The following is a 25,435-nucleotide window of genomic DNA, read 5'->3' as shown; positions in this document are numbered from 1 at the left end:
TCATATAAATAGTGAATGTTTTAGTATAAGTATGTGCCAAATATTACATGGGGCATACTGATACTCAAGCATTATTTGTCATTTATCTGAAATTCATACTTACCTGAACTTCTGGTTGTTTATCTATGAAACTTGAGGGTTAACCTGCATGTGAGAAATCAAAATGGAATGCCAGTTAAATACACAGGAAAGACCCCAGTGGAGGGGAAGGGATAGAACTACAAATTAAAAGTCAGAGTACTTTAAATATAGGAATTTAAGCTGTATGAGTGAATGAGAATTTCCACATGGGAAATATATAGAAAGGAGAAAAATAGAAGAGACACACAAGAGTGGGCTCTTCAATGTTGTAAAGTAAAATAGAATGCAAGAACCCTTTGACTATTTGATGACAGGGAAGCCAGATTAGTTTCATATTACCAAATTCAGGAGAGGAGTGTTTAAAAGGAGAGAACAGTCAACTATGGGGGTTACTACTGAGTGATAGAATACAATGAAGGAGGAAAAGATGCAATGGATTTGGCAACACAGAAGTTATTGTTAAACTTACAGTACATTTTTATACAATGGTTGAGGAAGTATAAAACCCACATGAGCCCAAATCTTTCAAAATCCTATTTGAGAAAAACAGCTTGTTGACTAGACAGTGATAGTTAAAAACAAAAAATTCTGAGCTTTCCGAGATTAATTTTTTGGATAAAAAGGGAATTTTAAATTATCTTTGGAATAGATGGAAGAAAAGAAAGGTTAGTGGGATGGAGGAATGGGAAGTATGAGCCAACCCTACAGAGAAAGAAAGGAGAAAGAGATCCAAAACAGAGGGAGTTGTTAACAGTGACACATGATGCAGAGCAGTTAAGAAGAATTTGGCCTAAAATAGTATATTGCTGTAACCATGCCACATTATTTTAATTATTATATTGTTACTGGGAATGAAATATCATAGTCTTGATTATCAAAAATCTCTTGTATATTTTTAATCTTTTCCATATAATATTTGGAAAAAGCTGGTTAAATTCAGAATTCTGTTAGAACAAGATTTTTATTTGGATTGCATTTGATAATGCAGGAACCATTGTCTATTCATATGGAAAAATTAGGCCATGCCCTTATACACAATTTACAGTAAATTCTAGATGACATTGCAACTATTAGATTTAATGATTATGGAGTTATTGAAAACTTTTGTCTGAGCCATTTCTGAGCATTGATAGGAGCAGGAGTCTGATTACAGTGAATTCAGAGGCAGATTGGAGATAGAAAGGTAAAGAATGTAAATAAATATACACCATGTTTCCAGAAGCTTTTTCTCTATCTGCTAGGGTAAGCAGCTAAAGGGCATGACCTAATGACCAAACAGTAGAGGAGGGTTGAGAGAGTTTTATCTTTAAAGATAGAAAAAAATTATAAATTGTTAGAAAAGGAGAAGAGCAGGTTGGAAATATAAGGGAAACATGGAATAATAAGCAGCAGTGATCCATGAACAGCTAAAGAGAATATGATTCTGAGTACAGGTGGAGCTATTTATTTTGGACAGCAGATCTGCACTTCATCTGTCACTATAGAAGCAATGATGCTGATAAGGCAGATACCCATAATTTTGTGTTGAAACAACAAAATAAAAGAAATTCCAGTTTAAGTTTTTTGACTGGGATTTGCTACAAGATAATTTACTGAGTGTTCTTGTTTAAAGTGTGATAGAGACTTGAGAAAACTATTGAAAATTTGGTATAGCCACTGTAGGGAAGGAAAGGGTAAGTCCAAGTGAGCATAAAGGGATTACTGAGGACCCAGGTCAAATTGGAAAGTACAGAGGAAAGGAAGTTCTGTTAAGAGGAAAAAAAGACAAAGCTGAAAGATAGAAAGTATTAACAAAGATAATTATATTAACTGAATGATTATTCTCTAAGGAACTGCAAATATTTTGCAAGCGGCATTTTGCTTTATGTCCCTGTTTTTTTCTTAAAGCAGATTTCCAAAATGTTCACTCTCCACATTTGCTTAGTACACTTACAGCATTAAAATGTGTGACTATTGACTCTGGCCACAGGCTCTTTCCACGGGGCGATCCAAGATGGCGGACTAGAGGGGGACTGCATCCCCAGTTGCTCCAGAACCCAGGAGTTAAGAAGGGGAGACATTGAGAGACTTGGACTAAAATAGAGCCACGGGTGAGTCTGCCCACTGGGTAAAGCTCGGCCCGAGTGGCAGGCCCAGATAGAGGTGGCTTATCGGAGCAGGGCAGGGCAGCTAGAGTCTTCCACAGGCAGCCCTGTGCACTCCGGCAGTGGGCCCCTCCCACACAGCCAGCTTCTCCAGGTTCTCGGAGCGGGCCCCCTAGTGAGAGCCTTTCTGATCAGAACAAGCTCCAAGTCCCGGAGCCAGCGCGTAGTGCTCTGGCCCACAAGTGGCTTCAGGGACCAGGACAGGGCAGCCAGAGACCTCCCCAAGCAGCCTGGACCCCTGCTGTGGGAGGCGCCTTTCAAGGCTAGCTTCTCGGAGCAGACCGCCCAGTGAGAGCCTTTATACATAGAGCCAGCCACAAGTCCCCGAGCCAACGGAGAGCTTCGATCTGCAAGCAGCCTCTGGGATCAGGGCAGGGCAGCCAGAGACTTCTCCAGGCATCTCTGCCCACTCCGGCTGCAGGCTCTTTCCACGGGGTGATCCAAGATGGCGGACTAGAGGGTGACTGCATCCCCAGTCGCTCCAGAACCCAGGAGTTAAGAAGGGGAGGCATTGAGAGACTCGGACTAAAATAGAGCCACGGGTGAGTCTGCCCACTGGGTAAAGCTCGGCCCGGGTGGCAGGCCCAGATAGAGGTGGCTTATCAGAGCAGGGCAGGGCAGCTAGAGTCTTCCACAGGCAACCCTGCGCACTCAGGCGGTGGGCCTCTCCCACACAGCCAGCTTCTCCAGGTTCTCAGAGCAGGCCCCCTAGTGAGAGCCTTTCTGATCAGAACAAGCTCCAAGTCCCTGAGCCAGCGCGGCGTACTCCGGCCCGCAGGCGGCTTCAGGGACCAGGACAGGGCAGCCAGAGACTAACCCAAGCAGCCCGGCCCCCTGTGGTAGGAGGCGCTTTTCAAGGCTAGCTTCTCGGAACAGACCGCCCAGTGAGAGCCTTTCTACATAGAGCCAGCCACAAGTTCCCGAGCCAACGGAGAGCTTTGATCCGCAAGCAGCCTCTGGGATCAGGGCAGGGCAGCCAGAGACTTCTCCAGGCGGCTCTGCCCAGTCCAGCCGCAGGCTCTTTCCATGGGGCGATCCAAGATGGCGGCCTAGAGGGTGGCTGCATCTCTAGTCGCTCCAAACCCAGGACTCAAGAAGGGGAGGCATTGAGAGATTTGGACTAAAGAGTCACGGGGTGAGTCTCCCCCAGTGGGCAAAACTTGGCCTGTGCAGCAGGCACAGATAGGGGTGGCTTATCAGAGCAGGGCAGGGCAGCTAGAGTCTTCCCCAGGTAGCCTTCCACATTCCGGCGGTGGGCTCCTCCCACACGGCCAGCTGCACGGTGCAGGCCCGCAGTGAGAGCCTTTCTGCACAGAGCCAGCTCCAAGCCCTGGAACTAGTAGGGGGCTAGGGGCAGCTTTCTTCGGAAGCACTGCATTATCAAGTTCCTCCAAGACTTCAGGCTACTGAAGGCTGGGAGGTGATACACTGGAAATCTACAGGGACACTATAAGCCAATAGAGGAATTCTGCAATATCTCAGGGTCCCACTGACAGCTGACCAATATGAGAAAACAAGGGAAGAAAATGTCCCAAACAAACCTAGATACTACATCAATAAAACCCAATGACAGCACAGCAGAAGAAATGTCAGAAACGGAGTTCAGAATGTACATAATTAAAACAATCAGGGAAGCAAATGAGAAGATGAAAGAGCAAATGCAGGCATTAAATGATTGCACCAATCAACAGTTAAAAGACCAAATACGCGAAGCAAGACATAATTTCAATAAAGAGTTAGAGATATTGAAAAAAACAAACAGAAATCCTTAAAAATGAAGGAAACAATAAACCAAGTTAAAAACTCCATAGAAAGCATAACCAATAGGATAGAACACCTGGAAGACAGAACCTCAGACATTGAAGACAAATTATTTCATCTTGAAAACAAAGGTGACCAAACAGAGAAGATGGTAAGAAATCATGAACAGAATACACAAGAACTATGGGATATCATGAAAAGGCCAAATTTAAGAATTATTGGGATTGAGGAAGGCTTAGAGAAACAAACCAAAGGAATGAACAATCTATTCAATGAAATAATATCAGAAAATTTCCCAAATCTGAAGAATGAAATGGAAAACAAAGTATAAGAGGCTTATAGAACTCCAAATATACAAAATTACAACAGACCCACACCAAGGCACATTATTATGAAAATACCTAACATACAAAATAAAGACAGAATTTTAAAGGCCGCGAAAGAAAAGAATCAAATTACATTCAGCGGGAAACCAATGAGAATATCAGCAGATTTTTCAATCCAGACCCTAAAAGCTAGAAGGGCCTGGAACAACATTTATCAAGCCCTGAAAGAAAATTGATGCCAACCAAGAATCTTATACCCAGCAAAACTTACCTTCAAATTTGATGATGAAATAAGGTTCTTCCATGATAAACAAAAGCTAAAGGAATTTACAAAAAGAAAGCCAGCATTACAGAACATTCTCAGCAAAATATTCCAAGAGGAAGAGATGAAAAACAACGATGCAAATCAGCAACAGGAGGCGCTAGCCTAAAGGAATAGCCAAATAAAGGAGAAACCAAATCATGTCAAAAAACAAATATGAGTCAAATGACTGGGAATACAAATCGTATCACAATAATAACCCTGAATGTTAATGGCCTGAACTCATCAATCAAAAGACATACACTGGCATATTGGATTAAAAAGAAAAATCCAACAATATGCTGCCTGCAAGAGACTCATCTCATAGAAAGAGATACCCATAGAGTAAAGGTGAAAGGATGGGGAAAAACATACCATGCACACGGACACAGCAAAAAAGCTGGAGTATCCATCCTCATTTCAGATAATGTAGACTTCAAGTCAAAACTAGTCAGAAGGGATAAAGAAGGACATTACATGCTGCTTGAGGGAAGCATAAATCAGCAAGACATAACAATCATAAATATCTATGACCCAAACATTGGCTCATCCACGTACATCAAACAAATCCTTCTCAATTCCAGAAATCAAATAGACCACAACACAATAATACTAGGCGATTTTAACACACCTCTCTCACCACTGGATAGATCCTCCAAACAAAAATTGAATAAAGAAACCATAGATCTCAATAACACAATCAACAATTTAGACTTAACCGACATATATAGAATATACCATCCAACAAAGAATGAACACACTTTCTTCTCAGCAGCACATGGATCCTTCTCTAAAATAGACCATATTTTATGCCACAAAGCTACTGTTAGCAAATACAAGAAGATAGAGATACTACCTTGTACTCTATCAGATCATAATGGATTGAAATTAGAAATAAATGACAGAATAAAAAACAGAAACTTCTCCAATACCTGGAGATTAAATAATACACTATTATATGATGAATGGATAACAGAAGACATCAGGAGGGAAATAAAAAAATTCTTAGAGGTAAACGAGAACAAAGACACATCATATCAAAATCTCTGGGACACTATGAAAGCAGTACTTAGAGGAAGATTTATTTCATGGGGCACATTCAACAAAAGAAGTAGAAATCAACAAATAAACAACTTAACACTACAGCTCAAAGCCCTAGAAAAAGAAGAGCAGACCAATACCAAAAGTAGTAGAAGACAGGAAATAGTTAAAATCAGAGCCAAAATCAATGAAATTGAAACAAAAGAAACAATCAGAAAAATTAACAAAATAAATAGTTGGTTCTTTGAAAAAATAAACAAAATTGATAAACCCCTGGCCACACTAACAAAGAGAAAGAGGGAGAAAACTCAGATTACTAAAATTCAGAATGAATAAGGAAACATCACAACAGACACGACTGAAATACAAAACATAATTAGAGCTATTTTGAAAAACTATACTCCAAAAAAACAGAAAACCTCGAAGACATCAACAAATTTCTAGCGACATATGAATTACCTAAACTGAACGAGGAGGACATACACAACTTAAATAGACCAATTTCAAGCAATGAAATAGAAGAGGTCATCAAAAGCCTACCAACAAAGAAAAGTCCGGGACCAGATGGGTTCTCAGCTGAGTTCTACAAAACCTTTAAAGAAGAGCTCATTCCAATACTCCTCAAAGTATTCCATGAAATAGAAGAGGAGGGAACCCTCCCAAACTCGTTCTATGAAGCCAATATCACCCTGATACCTAAACCAGACAGAGACACATCGAGGAAAGAAAATTTCAGACCAATATCCTTAATGAACATCGACGCAAAAATTCTCAACAAAATTTTAGCAAATCGCATACAAAAACATATTAAAAAGATAGTGCACCATGATCAAGTGGGTTTCATCCCAGGGATGTAAGGTTGGTTCAACATCAGGAAATCAATAAATGTCATTCACCATATCAGTAGACTTAAAGTTAAGAATCACATGATTATTTCAGTAGATGCAGAAAAAGCATTTGATGAAATACAGCATCCCTTCATGCTCAAAACACTAGAAAAAATTGCGGTAGTGGGAACATTCCTTAACATTGTAAAGGCCATCTACACTAAGCCCATGACCAATATCATTCTAAATGGTGAAAAACTGAAAGCATTCCCTCTAAAAACTGGAACAAGACAGGGATGCCCTCTTTCACCACTTCTATTCAATATTGTCCTTGAAACTCTAGCCAGAGCAATTAGACAGACCAAAGAAATTAAAGGGATACGAATAGGAAAAGAAGAACTCAAACTATCCCTGTTCGCTGATGACATGATTATATATTTAGAGGAACCTGGAAATTCCACCAGAAAACTTTTAGAACTCATAAGTGAATTCAGTAAAGTAGCAGGTTACAAGATCAATGCTCATAAATCCAATGCATTTTTATACATAAGTGATGAATCTTCAGAAAGAGAAATTAGGAAAACTACCCCATTCACAGTAGCATTGAAAAAAATAAAATAGTTGGGAATCAATCTCACAAAAGAGGTGAAAGACCTCTACAATGAGAACTACAGAACACTAAAGAAAGAAATTAAAGAAAACCTTAGAAGATGGAAAGATCTCCCATGTTCCTGGATAGGCAGAATTAATATTGTCAAAATGACCATACTACCTAAAGTGCTATACAGATTCAATGCAATTCCAATTAAAATCCCAAAGATGTACCTTGCAGAAATAGAGCAAGCAATTATGAAAGTCATCTGAAAGAATAAAAAACCTAGAATAGCCAAAGCAATCCTCAGTAGCAAGAGCGAAGCAGGGGGTATTGCAATACCAGATCTTCAACTCTACTACAAAGCAATAGTAACAAAAACGGCATGGTATTGGTACCAAAATAGACAGGTAGATCAATGGTACAGAATAGAGGACATGGACACAAACCCAAATAAATATAATTTTCTCATACTAGACAAAGGTTCCAAAAATATGCAATGGAGAAAAGATAGCCTCTTCAACAAATGGTGCTGGGAAAACTGGAAAACCATATGCAGCAGAATGAAACTAAACCCCTATCTCTCACCCTGCAGAAAACTCACCTCAAAAATGGATCAAGGACCTAGGAATTAGACCAGAGACCCTGCATCTTATAGAAGAAAAAGTGGGTCCAAATCTTCAACTTGTTGGCTTTGGACCAGACTTCCTTAACAGGACTCCCATAGCACAAGAGATAAAAGCAAGAATCAACAACTGGGATAGATTCAAACTAAAAAGCTTTCTCTCAGCAAAGGAAACTATCAGCAATGTGAAGAGAGAGCCTACAGAGTGGGAGAATATCTTTGCCACTCATACTTCAGATAGAGCGCTAATTTCCAGAATCTATAAAGAACTCAAAAAACTCTATACCAAGAATACAAATAATCCAATCAACAAATGGGCTAAGGAAATGAACAGACACTTCACAGAAGAAGATGTACAAGCAATCAACAGATATATGAAAAAATGTTCAACATCCCTAGTAATAAGGGAAATACAAATCAAAACTACCCTAAGATTTCATCTCACCCCAATTAGAATGGCGATTATCGAGAACACAAGCAACAATAGGTGTTGGTGAGGATGTGGTGAAAAAGGAACACTCATACATTGCTGGTGGGGTTGCAAATTAGTGCAGCCACTCTGGAAAGCAGTATGGAGATTCAGAAATCTTGGAATGGAACCACCATTTGACCCAGCTATCCCACTTCTTGGCCTATACCCAAAGGACTTAAAATCAGCATACTACAGAGATACAGCCACATCAATGTTCATTGCTGCTCAATTCACCATAGCCAGATTGTGGAACCAACCTAGATGCCCTTCAGTTGATGAATGGATAAAGAAACTGTGGCATATATATACAATGGAATATTACTCCGCAATGGAGAATGATAAAATTATGGCATTTGCAGGCAAATGGCTGAAATTGGAGAATATCATGCTAAGTGAGATAAGCCAATCTCAAAAAACTAAAGGATGAATGATCTCGCTGATAAGCGGATGAGGACATATAATGGGGGGTGGCAGGGTTTAGCATTAGGTTTAGGGTTAGGTTTAGGGTTAGGGATAAGCAATGTGGTAAGAATGAAGGAAAGAAGGACTGTATAGAGGGAAAAGAGGGGTGGGAAGGGTGGGGGGGAAGGGAAAAAATAATGAATCAAACATCATTGCCCTATGTAAACGTATGATTACACAAATGGTATGCCTTGACTCCATATACAAATAGAGAAACAACATGTATCCCATTTGTGTACAATAATAATAAAAAAAGTGTGAATATTAATTAATTTTAGAGAAATCCCCAGGAGGAAAAGAAATAACAGTAATTAGCATCTTCAGTTACAAATGGAAAAATTGATGCCTAACGATACTCCTGAGGTTAGTCTGTAAATCAGTGTTTACTCATAATTAAATGAACAATGTCCTAAAAATTTAAGGAAAAGAGCATACTTTATGATTCTTCAGTAGGAGTATTATAGTTGCATGGCGTCCTGAGCCAGTGCTGTCATAAGAGCTCAGGGTGTAGTTGTACTTAGGTTCATCCTCATTAAAACTAAAGCCGGGAGTTATTTCTTAAGTCATATTTTTTAATCTAGCAAAGATAAGCAAATTGTGGATTGCTGCCTATTTTGAAAAGTCATCAAAAAAAGAAGAATGTTTAATGGCATGTGAAAATGATATGAAATTCAAATGCCAGTGTTCCTAAAGTTCAATTACAATATAGCCACACTTTTTTCTACGTGTTTTTCTGCATGCTCTCTCTGACTGAGTTGATGCTCAAATAATAGAGTTGAGTAGTTACAATTCAGAAAGCATACTGGAAAGCCTAAAATATTCACTATCTGGCCATTAACAAAAAAGTTTTCTCTCTCTTAAACTGTGTAAGTTGCCTAGTCCAATTTCCATGTTCTTCTCTGGGTCTCTCAGTACCTTGCTCCTTGGTGCTACACATTCATTGATGATATACAGTACATTTTGTCTTCGTGTATTCTGAAACCTCTTACTAATTTCTTATATCAGTGTTTCTCAAACTGGAGGTCATAAGCCATCCTTTGAGGGGTTGAAGAGGTCATTTGCACCATTTCCCAAAGATCTGCAGTGTTTTTGGTCTTTTAACATTCTCTCTTCACCCAATTAAAATCACAGGGCTCTAAGGCTTCCTTTCCATTGGAGATTTTTAGTGATGAGCTGTCATGAATTTAGGGGGTCTATCTTCCCCTTCCATGTCTATAAAGGGCATGCTCTGTATACTTAAATTACATAATCTGGTTTCCTGAGGAAAAAAGTCGAACCTCTTCTTGATGGGTTTTCTTCTCTGTAATATTTAAGAGAGAGAGATTTCTCTGGGGTTTCACCCCAATTTTGGTCCTGAACTCTTCCTCCAGATTACCTCTTGTGTCTTTCTTCATCATAGATAAGAAAAAAGAAATGGACTGAACACTGAGCACATGAACCTGAGACACCCTTCAGACTGAACCGAACTCTACTTAACTCTGAGGTGTATGGTTAGGTTATTTCAAGAAAAAAGTATTGTCCACACCATCAGCTGGGTTCTTTTGTAGTAGCCAATAGTCAATAAGAGAGAAAACAAGGTTCTCAAACAATAGCTCCATTAACTGATTGCTAATTGACCTTTGTAAAAGCTGTACATGGGTTTCTATTATCCATATTAGAGTGACTGTTTCATTTGGAAGAAGACCAAGTTCACATGAAAATGTTTGAGTACAAGAAAAGAGCATTCTCACTGACTTTTTAATCTTGCTTTTCTACGTCTCTGAAGTTTCAGTTATCTTTGTAATGCTAATTAACAAAGTGACAATTTTTTATTTACAAATATTCTGGAAAAGTACAGGATTTTTGAGAAGTTAAAATTTCTTTAAAGTTTGTTTACCCATTCTCATGATCTTCCCCTTTAATTTATCATTTCTCCATAAAAATTCTTAAATTGAAGTACAATATTTTTGATACTGCTGAGGGCTCTGAAGCAGAATAAATTATTTTCTACTTCAGAATAGAATATTCAGATAGGATTATTTTGACATTTCAGTAATTCAATCACTTTCTAGCTCTAGGACCCACATTTAAAATAGATTAGAAGTAGAATTCATATTCTCATTTCTAAAATATTCTGTCTCATTTGTCTTATGAAAAAATAAGAATAGGAAGCAAGGTGATGATTAATAATAGCAGAATCTTAAAACCAATTAAAAAGGCCATACCCTTATTGGCTTATGGCAATAGAAATTTAATTCATGGGAGGCGGCTCAGCACAGCGCTTGGACTCGGAGCAACCACTGGGGCTCCGGGCGGCGGCCTGAGGAGGAGCTGCCTGGCGAGCTGTTTAGACCCAGAACAACCGCTTCTGAACATCGGGAGGTTGCCCGGAGTAATAGGAGGAGCGCGGCAGGTCACTTGACCTAGGATTGACTGCATCAGAGCCACAGGCGGTTGCCAGAGGAGGAGCTGTGTGGCGAGCTGTTTGAACTCAGAGCGAGCGCTCCTGAACACCGGGAGGTTGCCCGGAGTAATAGGAGGAGCGCGGCGGATCGCTTGACCTAGGAGTGACTGCATCAGAGTCACAGGCAGTTGCCAGAGGAGGAGCTGCGTGGTGAGCTGTTTGAACTCAGAACGACCGCTCCTGAACACCGGGGGGTTGCGCGGAGGAAGAGGAGAAGTGCGGCGGATCGCTTGGTCTAGGAGTGACTGCATCAGAGCCACAGGCAGTTGCCAGAGGAGGAGGCGAGTGGTGAGTTGATGGGACTAAAAGCGACTGCTCCTGAACACCGGTGGCCTGCCTGGAGGAGGAGCGTGGTGGGTCACTTGGTCTCGGAGCCACCGCTCCTGAACACCCAGGGGGCTACCCCGAGGAGGAGGAGGAGGAACAGAGCGGGTCACTTGGACTTGGAGTGACTGCCTAGGGCTACAGGCGGTTGGCGGGAGGAGGAGACGCAAAGTGAATTGCTTGGGCTCCTAGTGACTGCGTCGGAAACCCGGCTGCTGTCCAGAGGAGGAGGTGTGTGGCGGGTCTCTGGGTCTCGGAGCTATTGTATGGGGCTCCAGGTGGTGGCTCAGAGGAGGGGCCACATAGCCAGGTGATTAGGTGCAGAGCAGGGTCCCAGGAGCTAGGTGGCTTCTTGCTGGAAGAGCCGCACCTAGGCATGCCTAGGGGCGGAGTGAAGTTTCCAGGACTGCAGGCAGATTCTCTGGGAGAGGCAGCCTAAGGAGACTCACCTGTGAAGGGTGAGGCTCCCAGGCCCAGGAGGTAGGTCCGGGCCCCTGGGATCATTGCAGAGGAAGACAGCCCAGCCCAGGCGGTAGTTGTAGATTGAGGGGAACCTCTAGGAGGGGAACTGATCAGCGAGATGTCCCCACCGAGAGAGTCTTCCCTGCCGGGTGAGGTTTTCCCACAGGGACGGTAAAACCAGAGACACAGGCACAAACAGGACTTGCCTCAGCCTGCAGCCTAGTTTCCCATTGGATGACCATTGGTCAACAAGTGGAGGCACCTCTGCCCACTAGCGGGGAATATACGCCACCTGAGGGTCACCACCCCTAGAGAGGCAGCTTCTTCGTGGAGCTCTTCATTATCAACTTCCTCCAAGACTTCAGGCTACTGAAGGATAAGAAGGGATATACTAGGAATCTTCAGGGACATTATAAGTCAATAGAGGGAATCTGCAATATCTTAATGACCCACTGATTCCTGAACAATATGAGAAAACAAGGGAAGAAAATGCCCCCCAAAAATCTAGATGTTACATCAATAAAATCCAATGACAGCATGGCAGAAGAAATGACAGAAAGGGAGTTCAGAATGTACATAATTAAAATGATTAGGGAAGCAAACGATGAGATGAAAGAGCAAATGCAGGCATTGAATGATCGCACCAATCGACAGTTAACAGAGCAAATTCAGGAAGCAAAAGATCATTTCAGTAAAGAGTTAGAGATATTGGAAAAAAAACCAAACAGAAATCCTTGAAATGAAGGAAACAATAAACCAAATTAAGAACTCCATAGAAAGCATAACCAATAGGATAGAACACCTGGAAGACAGAACTTCAGATATTGAAGACAAAATATTTAACCTCGAAAGCAAAGTTGAACAAACAGAAGATGGTAAGAAATCATGAACAGAATCTACAAGAATTATGGGATATCATGAAAAAGCCAAATTTGAGAATTATTGGGATTGAGGAAGGCTTAGAGAAACAAACCAAAGGAATGAACAATCTGTTCAATGAAATAATATCAGAAAATTTCCCAAATCTGAAGAATGAAATGGAAAATCAACTCCAAGAGGCTTATAGGACTCCAAATACACAAAATTACAACAGACCCACACCAAGGCACATTATAATGAAAATACCTAACATACAAAATAGACAGAATTTTAAAGGCTGTGAGAGAAAAGAACCAAATTACATTCAGGGGGAAACCAATACGGATATCAGCAGAATTTTCAATCCAGACCCTAAAAGCTAGAAGGGCCTGGAACAACATTTTTCAAGCTCTGAAAGAAAATGGATGCCAACCAAGAATCTTATACCCAGCAAAACTTACCTTCAAATTTAACGATGAAATAAAATCATTCCATGATAAACAAAAGCTAAAAGAATTTACAAAAAGAAAGCCAGCATTACAGAACATTCTCAGCAAAATATTTCATGAGGAAGAGATAAAAAACAAAGAAGCATATCAGCAAAGGGAGGAATTACCCTAAAGGAACTGTCAAATAAAGGAGGAACCAAGATGTGTCAAAAAATAAATAAATAAATAAATAAAATTTTAAATATGAACCAAATGACCGGGAATACAAATCATATCTCAATAATAACCCTCAATGTTAATGGCCTGAATTCATCAATCAAAAGACATAGACTGGCAGATTGGATTAAAAAGAAAGGTCCAACAATATGTTGCCTGCAAGAGACTCACCTCATAGAAAGAGATTCCCATAGACTAAAGGTGAAAGGATGGGGAAAAACATACCATGCACATGGACTCAGCAAAAAAACTGGAGTTTCCATCCTCATTTCAGATAATGTGGACTTCAAGCCAATGTTAGTCAGAAGGGATAAAGAAGGACATTTCATACTGCTTAAGGGAAGCATAAATCAGCAATATATAACAATCATAAACATCTATGCCCCAAACAGTGGCTCATTCATGTATGTTAAACAAATCCTTCTCAATTTTAGAAACCAAATAGACCATAACACAATAATACTAGGTGATTTTAACACACCTCTCTCACCACTGGACAGATCTTCCAAACAAAAATTGAACAAAGAAACGATAGATCTCAATAACACAATCAATAATTTAGACTTAACAGACATTTATAGAATATACCATCCAACCAAGAGCGAATACACTTTCTTCTCAGCAGCACATGGATCCTTCTCTAAAATAGACCATATATTATGCCACAAAGCTAATGTCAGCAAATACAAGAAGATAGAGACACTACCTTGTATTCTATCAGATCATAATGGATTGAAGTTAGAAATAAATGACAGAGTAAAAAACAGAAACTACTCCAACACCTGGAGATTAAACAATATGCTATTATATGATGAATGGATAACAGAAGATATTAGGAAGGAAATTTAAAAATTCTTAGAGGTACGAGAACAAAGAAGCATCATATCAAAATCTCTGGGACACTATGAAAGCAGTACTTAGAGGAAGATTTATTTCATGGAGCGCATTTAATAAAAGAAGTAAAACTCAACAAATCAACGACCTAACACTACAGCTCAAAGCCCTAGAAAAAGAAGAACAGACCAACACCAAAAGTAGTAGAAGACAGGAAATAGTTAAACTCAGAGCTGAAATCAATGAAATTGAAACAAAAGAAACAATACAAAAAATTGACAAAATAAATAGTTGGTTCTTTGAAAAAATAAACAAAATTGATAAACCTTTAGCCACACTAACAAAGAGAAGACGAGAGAAAACCCAAATCACTAAAATTCGGAATGAACAAGGAAATATCACAACAGACACGACTGAAATACAAAACATAATTAGAAGCTATTTTGAAAATCTATACTCCAACAAAATAGAAAATTTCGAAGACATCAACAGGTTTCTAGAGACATATGAATTGCCTAAACTGAACGAGGAGGACATACACAATTTAAATAGACCAATTTGAAGTAATGAAATAGAAGAAGTCATCAATAGCCTACCAACAAAGAAAAGTCCAGGACCAGATGGGTTCTCAGCCGAGTTCTACAAAACCTTTAAAGAAGAGCTCATTCCAATACTTCTCAAAGTATTCCATAAAATAGAAGAGGAGGGAACCCTCCCAAACTCATTCTGTGAAGCCAATATCACCCTGATACCTAAACCAGACAGAGACACATCGAGGAAAGAAAATTTCAGACCAATATCCTTAATGAACATCGACGCAAAAATTCTAAACAAAATTTTAGCAAATCGCATACAAAAACATATTAAAAAGATAGTGCACCATGATCAAGTGGGTTTCATCCCAGGGATGCAAGGTTGGTTGAACATCAGGAAATCAATAAATGTCATTGACCATATCAGTAGACTTAAAGTCAAGAATCACATGATTATTTCGATAGATGCAGAAAAAGCATTTGATAAAATACAGCACCCCTTCATGATCAAAACACTAGAAAAAATAGGTATAGTGGGAACATTCCTTAACATTGTAAAGGCCATCTACGCTAAGCCCATGGCTAATATCATTCCAAATGGTGAAAAACTGAAAGCATTCCCTCTAAAAACTGGAACAAGGCAGGGATGCCCTCTTTCACCACTTCTATTCAATATCGTCCTTGAGACTCTAGCCAGAGCAATTAGACAGACCAAAGAAATTAAAGGGATACGTATAGGAAAAGAAGAACTCAAACTATCCCTATTTGCTGATAATATGATGGTATACTTAGAGGAACCAGGAAATTCCACCAGAAAACTTTTAGATCTCATAAGTGAATTCAGTAAAGTAGCGGGATATAAGATCAATGCACATAAATCTAAGGCATTTTTTACATAAGCGATGAATCTTCAGAAAGAGAAATCAGGAAAACTACCCCATTCACAATAGCATCGAAAAAAATAAAATACTTGGGAATCAATCTCACGAAAGAGGTGAAAGACCTCTACAATGAGAACTACAGAACACTAAAGAAAGAAATTAAAGAAAACCTTAGAAGATGGAAAGATCTCCCATTTTCTTGGATAGGAAGAATTAATATTGTCAAAATGGCCATACTACCTAAAGTGCTATACACATTCAATGCAATTCCAATTAAAATCCCAATGATGTACCTTACAGAAATAGAGCAAGCAATTATGAAATTCATCTGGAAGAATAAAAAACCCAGAATATCTAAAGCAATCCTCAGTAGAAAGAGTGAAGCAGGGGGTATCGCAATACCAGATCTTCAACTCTACTACAAAGCAATAGTAACAAAAACGGCATGGTATTGGTACCAAAATAGAAAGGTGGATCAATGGTACAGAATAGAGGACACGGACACAAACCCAAATAAATACAATTTTCTCATACTAGACAAAGGGGCCAAAAATATGCAATGGAGAAAAGATAGCCTCTTCAACAAATGGTGCTGGGAGAATTGGAAATCCATATGCAACAGAATGAAACTAAACCCATATCTCTCACCATGCACGAAACTAAACTCAAAATGGATTAAGGATCTCGGAATCAGACCAGAGACCCTGCATCTTATAGAAGAAAAAGTAGGTCCAGATCTTCAACATGTCGGCTTAGGACCAGACTTCCTCAACAAGACTCCCATAGCACAAGAAATAAAAGCAAGAATCAATAACTGGGATAGATTCAAACTAAAAAGCTTTCTCTCAGCAAAGGAAACTATCAGCAATGCAAAGAAAGAGCCTACAGAGTGAGAGAAAATCTTTGCCAATCATACTTCAGATAGAGCGCTAATCTCCAGAATCTATAAAGAACTCAAAAAACTCTACACCAAGAATGCAAATAATCCAATCGACAAATGGGCTAAGGAAATGAATAGACACTTCACAGAAGAAGATCTACAAGCAATCAACAAACATATGGAAAAATGTTCAACATCTCTAGTAATAAGAGAAATGGAAATCAAAACCACCCTAAGATTCCATCTCACCCCAATTAGAATGGCGATTATCAAGAATACAAGCAACAACAGGTGTTGGCGAGGATGTGGGGAAAAAGGTATACTCATACATTGCTGGTGGGGCTGCAAATTAGTGGAGCCACTTTGGAAAGCAGTGTGTAGACTCCTTAGAAAACTTGGAATGGAACCACCATTTGACCCAGCTATCCCACTTCTTGGCCTATACCCAAAGGACTTAAAATCAGCATACTACAGAGATACAACCACATCAATGTTCATAGCTGCTCAGTTCACCATAGCCAGATTGTGGAACCAATGTAGATGTCCCTCAATTGATGAATGGATAAAGAAACTGTGGTATATATATACAATGGAATATTACTCAGCCATAAAGAATGATAAAATTATGGCATTTGCAGGCAAGTGGATGAAACTGGAGAATATCATGCTAAGTGAGATAAGCCAATCTCAAAATCCAATGGACGAATGATATCGCTAATAAGTGGATGATGACACATAATGGGGGGTGGGAGGGGTTAGGGTTAGAGTTAGGGTTAGGGAGGGGGGCAAGAATGGAGGAAGGAAGGACTGTATAGAGGGAAAAGAGGTGGGAGGGGTGGGGGGGAAGGGAAAAGAAAACAACAAAAAAAAAGAAATTTAATTCACAATTATTATGGGGGCTATGATTATCCATCCATATTTACTATTTACTTGCCTTTTCTCTTCAAGCTTCAGGACTCTTCTTTAGACATAGAATTTTCTCTTTCTAGTCAACATGTTCCTTAATTGAGCATATGCAAATACTTCACTAATACCATGGTTGCTGTGCCCTGGCTATATGCTTCTATTTAAAAGTATCTCTATTCATGATTCAGTTAGTGATGAGAAGAGTATGTGCTGGCAATGCCAACATAATCAGTTTTTCTCCTATGGTTTCTTGTGATTTGAAAATTTCCCTTCTGTTTTTGAATTCTTTCTATGATCCTCACCCTCTTAACTGATAGAAACTACTTGGCCTATTTAGACCTATTATTAGACACTCACTGATGGTAGGTGACTATTTCTCATATCCTTGTGTTGGGTAGGTCTCAGTTACATCCTTTGGACAGTTAATTTCAGAAGCAGCTGTTTAAAATTGTGAAGAGCCAAACCCTTCTCAAATATTACAAATGAGTTTCTTGAAATATAATATCCATGCATATATACTTTTTAAACATCATAGGTATTTGTGATATACCTCCAGGATTGGGAACCATTAACTTATACTTGAAAAATGATCTTTTATGTCATTTTCTGTGACTGGATGTAAACCCGAAAAATCCGTGTTTCTTATCTAGGATTGCAGTGATGAGACTATTGATCTTGTGTTTGTCACAATCATGTAAACACTAAAACTTTTTTTTTGATTGAAGATATTTTTTATTAGTTGATTATTTTGTGTGGCGTTGGGAGTCAAACAAGGGCTTCACACTGAGCTACATCTCTGGGCCAAGATATTTTTTTAAATATTAAAGTTAGAATTTGAACCCCACAGAGACAAAACTGGTGGTTAACTGATTCAAAACACTAAAACTTTTAGCTATCTAGTTAATCAATATTTTTGGCTTTTCTTGGTCAGTGAGAAGTAAAATCAAGGAAAGTCATGTTCCTTGAAGGTTGTGAATTTCAGGGACAATGGAGCATGACTGGAGAGAGAAATGGTCCATTTGAATTATTCTGAACTCACTTGGTGAAATTAAATTTGTGAGCTGTTCATCTCAGACCACAAAATAGCTATAAGTTTATTTAAAAATATATATGAATTTAGAGAGTGCAGAATTGTGAAATATGATTCTAAAAGAAAGTCCTTTATTGACCTGCTCTGGGATGTTAGCAGTATGAAGTAACTAAGAGAAACAATGAACTCTGGACAAACTGGAAAGGAGTTCTGTGGCCTTTTATTTTTATTTTGTATTTTACACAAATAAGCAAACAGAGGAATGTTTGACTAAAAGTAAATGAGCAATTATGGACAATAACAAATTAACCAATAATGCAGAAGGCAAACACTAATGGTTTACCAGTGAGATGAATATGGGAAATAACAAAAAGACATGACATAGCAAAAGGAGACAGCAGATGAGAATCACATCTAAATAATAGAGGTAGCTTAGGTTCAGTTGAACCCAATACCCTTTCTTCTCTTTTCTCTACCTGGGAAATCACAGATACTGCTGTGCTCCAGACCCATGTCCTCAATTGCCTAATTGATATCTTTGCTTGTATACCAGTGCATCAGTATGTTTGAAACCAACTTGTGGAATTTTGTAAAACTTACTCTGCTTCCACTCCTTTGGGAGTCAGGGATCATCCTACCATGCATCTGGCAGTCAGATAAACCCACAGCATCATTTTTTACCCTTATGTTTCCTCATTCTCCACATCCAGTCTAATCACAAAGTCCTAACACTTTTGTACTTTCAAATTGATTCACTTCCCTTTCTCCTCTGCCACCATCCTAGCTAAGAACTCTTCCCTAGATTGTTACGGTACCTTCCTGCATTCATCCACATCTTCTTCACCTCATACTTGATATCTTTTCAAAAATCAGTTTTCATTATTTAATACCAGTTCTTTTTCTCCAAAACCATATGATGAATTTTTACTGCTATATCCCAAACCGTATTTAGTAGAAACAAACAACATGATTGGCATTGGTTATCATTACAACTTCAACTCCAACTCCCTTCTTTTTTTCTTTTTTCTTTTTTTTTTTTTTTAACTCCAGCCGTGCCCTTTTTTTACTTGATAGGATATGCATTTCTGGGACTGGTTATCTGCTTTTTGGCATTTTCTCTATTTTCACTCCACCTAATCATCTCCTTTTTCTCCTTCACATATTTCAGACCTCAGCTTACCTACCAATATCAATAAAGCCTTTCCTAGGCCCTCAGTGCTGCTCAGATTTCTTTTCTATGTCCCATTGCAGTTCTAGATAGTTTTCCTGTACAGCAAGGTTTCTTAACCTCTGCACTACTCACAGTGGACTAGAGCTGTCTTCTGGAGAGCTTTGTTCTTGAGAGCTTTAAGTAGTATCCCAGGTTCAACCCTGTAGAATCTATTCACTAGACGCAAGTTGTGACAACTAAAAATGTCCCCAGTGTCAAATATTCCTTGATGGGGACAAATTACTCCTGGTGGTTAAGAACCACAGATTTAGAGCAACTGCCTCTATCTCTGTCTGTGATGTATATTTTTCCCCCAAAATTGAATGCTCTATACAAAAACTGTGTGTGTGTGTGTTTAAAATAAAAGAACTGGAAAAAAATCCAGATAGGGTGTAGGGGATGCACCCTAATGGCGGCTGCACCCTCATGACAACCTCTTCCTCATACGTGGCACTGCCTGATCCACCAACAGTTTACCTGGACTTCTTTGTACTGCCACTCTCCCCCAGAAACTGAAAAATGTGTTCTTACCCAGCAACTCCCTGATTGGCCTGCTCATCTCCACCCCCTACTGTCTGGGATTGGTTAGCAGCAGTTCCGTGAACGTGATCAGTTTGTGCTTGCCATTTAGTCCTATGGGATTCTCTCCCTCCTGAATTCCCCATGCCTTGCTGACCTTTAAGCTGATTGGTTCCCACTTAGCCCCCACCCTACATAAAAGCTGTGTAACTCCCTCAATAATGGAGTTCCTGCTGTGCTTTGTGGGCTGACAGACCTCCCGGCTCTGGTGGGTTTCCATTGCCGCCGACACTCATCATCTTGCTCGGCCCTGTATTCTCCTCAGGCGGACCCTTAGGAGATACATCGGACCTTGTTGCTCGACAGGGAGCAACAATGGGGAATAATGTCACCACTTGATTCTAATTTTCAAACTCCATTCTTTCTTTCATATCCAGAAAGAAATTTGAGAATTTCTTTCATAACATTATTGGAATTTCACAATAGCATAATTTTTAAAATTTATTCTGATTAATTAATTAATTTTATTTGTTCTTTTTAGATATACATGACAGTACAGTATATTTTAACATATTATACATTCATGGAGTATAACTTATTCTAATTAGGATCCCATTCTTAAAGTTGTATATGATGTGGAGTTTCACTGGTTGTGTATTCATATATGAATGTAGAAAAGTTATGTCCAGTTCATTCTACTGTCTTTCCAATACCCACCCCTCCCTTCCCTTTATTTCCCTTTGTCTAATCCAATGAACTTCTATTCTTCCCTCCCTTATTATGTGTTAGCATTCACATATCAGAGAGAACATTTGGCCTTTGTTTTTTTGTGACTGGCTTATTTTGCTTAGCATGATAGTCTCCAGTTCTGTCCATTTACCAGCAAATGCCATAATTTCATTCTTCTTTATGACTGAATAATATTCCATTGTGTATATATATGACATTTTCTTTATCTGTTCTTTTGTTGAAGGGTATCTAGCTTCCATAGCTTAGCTATTGTGAGTTGAGCTGCTATAAACACTGATGTGGTTGAGTCACTGTAGTATGCTGATTTTAAGTCATGTGGATATATACCAAGGAGTGAGATAACTGGGTCAAATGGTGAGTCATTCCAAGTTTTCCTAGGAATCTCCATTCTGTTTTCTAGAGTGATTGTACCCATTTACATTTCCACCAGTCTTTCCCCCCACATCCTTGCCAACATTTATTATTACTGGTATTCTTTATAATTGCTGTTCTGACTGGAGTGAAATGGAATCTCAGTGCCATTTTAATTTGCATTTCTCTAATTGCTAGGTAGGTTGATAAAAATTCCTTTAGAGAACATTAGTCATATGATGGATGCTTGTGGTCCACTATTGAAAAACTCCAGTATGATCGCCCACTGCCCGCGGGGACAATCACAACATGTACGCTCTTCTTGATCACAGGAACCAAAAAAGGAGTTTATTCCGTAAGTCTCAGACTTATATTGAGAACATCAGCCTATCAGAGAGTAGACTACCAGGAAAGTCAGCCTATCAAGGAACAGTCTCCAGGCAGATACCAGGATCGCCTCATGTACAACAGCCAACCAGAGTTACTTCCTAAAACTTGTATATGAGTGCAGCTATGTCTGGCAAGCTGCCAGGTGCCATCTTAGAGATCAGGCCACGGTGCGGCTCTGGGGCCCTCAGAGCCCGCCCCTGACACTCCAGGTCATTAAACTTCTCAAGAAAGGTCCTCCACTTACTAAATATAAATAGGGACCCTAAAATCTCTCACATTCTTCATGAAATTTATGACATGTTAGTATTATTAACTGTTTGGAGGCAGCCTATATCTATGCCATAGCTAATGTTTAAGCTTGAGATGGAGTACAAAGCCTTTTACAGATGTAACAGAAATGTATCCTGTAATTTTTGTAAGGTATTTTCTAGCAGCTCCAAGTGATTATTGAAAAAGGTAGACATAAGCACATTAATAATAAATGAGAAGTAGATAGGAATGGGTATACAGAGAAAGTGACACTTTATTCTAAATGGAAATATCAGGAATGTCTTCCAAATATGGTGAGATCTGAAACTCTTAAGATTTGTAGGAATTTTGTAGATTAGAGAACAGCATTTATAAAGGTCTTGGGATTAAAAAGAACACAGTATATTCAAAGAATGACTGTGGAAAGAGCACAGCATGTAGCTGTGGATCGTTTGATGAGGGCGGAAAGGTTGGTAGGGGCAAGAGCACGGAGAGCTTTCATGTTAACCTATGAAATTGGGATTCATATGTAGCAGAACATCCTAGTGATTCAGGAGGGGAAAAACATGGTTACATTTGTATTTTTCAGAAATCTCTCTGGTTAAATGTGGAAGGTGGCTTCAATGGTGAAACAAAGTATAGAGACCACTTATGGATTTGTTATAATAATTCCCAAGAAAAAGTATTAAAAATGTGATTTAAGGCAGCAACACTAGGAATGGAAGAAAGTGAATGCTGTCAGTGGAAATTACATTATATTAGCAATGGTGATGATAGAGAAAGAGGCTAGGATGACCACCAAATTTATATTTTCTACCTGAGTTGGGAAACCATTAACCAAGAGAGGATTATTGAAAGGAACACATTTCAGTGAACAAAGATGCATTTGGTTTTAGACAGGTTAAGTTTCAGTCATTCATGGACCTCTAGTTGGAGAAGTTCATAAGAGAGGTAGAACTAGAGATAGATTTGAGTGACATGGCAGGGTGTTAACTGATGCTATTGGGAAGGAAAAAGGTGCCCCAGGCAATGGGCATGAAGAAGATGGGTGGATTCCAAGACCCCATACCCAGGTTTTATTGAAAAACTTATCACTTGAAGAATTTGTATTTTAAGATTCAGTAAGAAAAAGTAATCAAATCACTTTCATGTCCATTTGTGCTGATTTATTTATTCTGCTGGTATCAGAACTAATGCTGAAATAAGTACTCAGTTCTATTTACAGATCTATGAGAGTTAGGAAGTCACAAAATCTTTGTAAATTTTGCAAGTCTGAGAACAGCCTTCACAATATGTACTTTTCAGATCAAAGGCACATGGTGAGAGAGTTCTTGTCTTATAAAAGCAGTGAGTAAAAAATAGTTTGAAAATAATTTAGATAAGTATATTTTGAAAATAATTTAGATAAGTTATGAATTGATTTAACATTATTGAATCCAGTCTCTTCTAATGACTGTTTCTATTTTATTCTCTTGAGATTGTATTTTATCTGTAGCTTTCTATTACAGAACTTTTTGTATTTTTTCTGGTATATGGTCTTTTCCTGTTAATGATTAGATATGTGATTATGGTCATTTTAATTAAACAAACATTCTATTTAATTATTTCATGGTTGACATACTCAAATCAAATTCTAGACTATTGCTTATTATATTAGGTTACTATAAAAGTGTGTCTGCCAAAATCAGTTGTAAACAACCAGGTGACATGAACAGATTCTGACATGAATTGACTTGAACATTCAACAGTAAATGAATACATTTTCCCCTACAACAGCCATGAGACAAATCTACAAACTTTTGTAGCTGTAGTGATATTTTAAATCAGCATATAAGATAGAGAAGATTAATCCAACAAAATTTTCTATCAGTTCTAATAATAGCAAGTGGAATTTTTGTTGGTTTATTTGTTTTTATGATGCCCTTTGGGTAAAAGACATTATCTGTGACTGGGAGAGTGCCTTATGAACTGAAAGATTATAAAAAATTCTATTTCCAAGTTAAACACAATTGAAATATATTAGCAAAAGTTCATTCCTGTGAGAACTGAATTTATGAAGACACTAAATGGTAAATTGCTTATACCTAAGGAGAAGAGAATTCAAATTTAAAAATGGATTTATAGACACTATTTACAAAATTATTTGTGTATTCAGTAAGAAATAAACACATTGATATGTTTTAGATAATTATGGTACATTCTATTGTATATAGTGTATTCTTGAAGACAGAGCCAACAAGTGCAAAGTCAAAATACAAACTCAGGTCAAAGACTGAAAAGCTTACACATTTAGTCAGTACCATGTGTGTGGTACACCTACGCTCTCACAGACTTGATACTCTGAACTTACTTTTGTCAATTTATTGCTTTTTAACGCATGTATGGTTTTCTGATCTGTATGTTTTCATAAATATCAGTAAAATCTGACTTTCTAAGAGGAAAAAAAACTAAGCTGAGAATAAGTAAAGAAAAAAAAAAGAAAACACACACACACACACACACACACACACACACACAGAGTCTTTTTTGAAACTCCATCTGCCACTTTGCCTGGTATTGTAGCAAGCACTAAAAAAACAAACTGCCTTGTATAAGAAGTCAATGAAACCGAGACCTGAGGAGTAAGCTAAAGTCAGCCAGGTGAGTTTGGGGAGGGAAGTGGAAATAGGCCAGCCTGAGGCAGGAACGGGATGAACTGGGCAGCCCAAAGCTGGGGAGGCAATGTACTTGTAGAACTGAAGCACAATTGGGTTGGCCTCCCTCTAGGGCTGCAAGAGATAACCAGGGATACGTGGGGCGCGTGCTGTGCAGGGCCTGCTTACTCTGCAAAATTTGATTCTTGTTCGTCAGAGAAAAATGATTACTTTGATTGATTTTATGTGCCTCCCTTTTCATGCTTTTTCACCTTAAATTTCACTTTGACAAATATGGCATCATGATTTTTAAAATATACTTTTTTTTTGTTAATTCCCCTTTTCTTTGTTCTTCACTTTACCTACTTTCCCTTATTCCCCCATGTATCTTATGTCCTTTTTTTTTAATAAATATTTATTAAATTCATACAACATGCCAGGCCCAGATACACTTTTGAATACCACTCCTCTTGAAGCTGGAGTTAGGGCTCTTATACAAGACTGTACTTTGAGTGTGTGTGTGTGTATGTGTGTGTGTGTGTGTGTGTGTGTGTATTTTTTACCTAAACAGATTATTTGTCTCCTTATATTCTTTTCTCCCTTTCTACCTTCTTTCCTTTGTGTGTCCCCACTTTTAGTTATTATTCACGTAATAAATGAGTACATTGATATTTTATAAAATTAACTCATGAAGGAAAATAAAAGCAGTATGTGAAAGCTTTCCTGTTCATTCCCAGTCCTATTTATCTTCCTAGAACCCATCTACCATCATGCCTTCCATTAATAAGGTTTTTAAGACGTTATTTCTAAAAATCCTTGGAACTCATTTTTACCTGTAAATGCATCTTTTTCATTTTTCAAATAGCTGCATATTATTACATCATA

At 38.6% G+C, this 25,435-nt stretch overlaps 1 protein-coding gene across 1 annotated transcript in view; it reads left to right on the top strand.

Moving 5' to 3' along the window:
- Gpr158 (G protein-coupled receptor 158) overlaps positions 1-25,435 on the top strand; it is a 465,699-nt gene that overhangs the window by 267,169 nt on the left and 173,095 nt on the right. The gene's annotated exons all lie outside the window — the stretch shown is intronic.

Source organism: Sciurus carolinensis, chromosome 12 (assembly GCF_902686445.1).
Source record: "Sciurus carolinensis chromosome 12, mSciCar1.2, whole genome shotgun sequence".
In the NCBI taxonomy this organism is placed as follows: Eukaryota; Metazoa; Chordata; class Mammalia; order Rodentia; family Sciuridae; genus Sciurus; species Sciurus carolinensis.
This window is presented reverse-complemented; position numbering and strand designations above follow the sequence as displayed.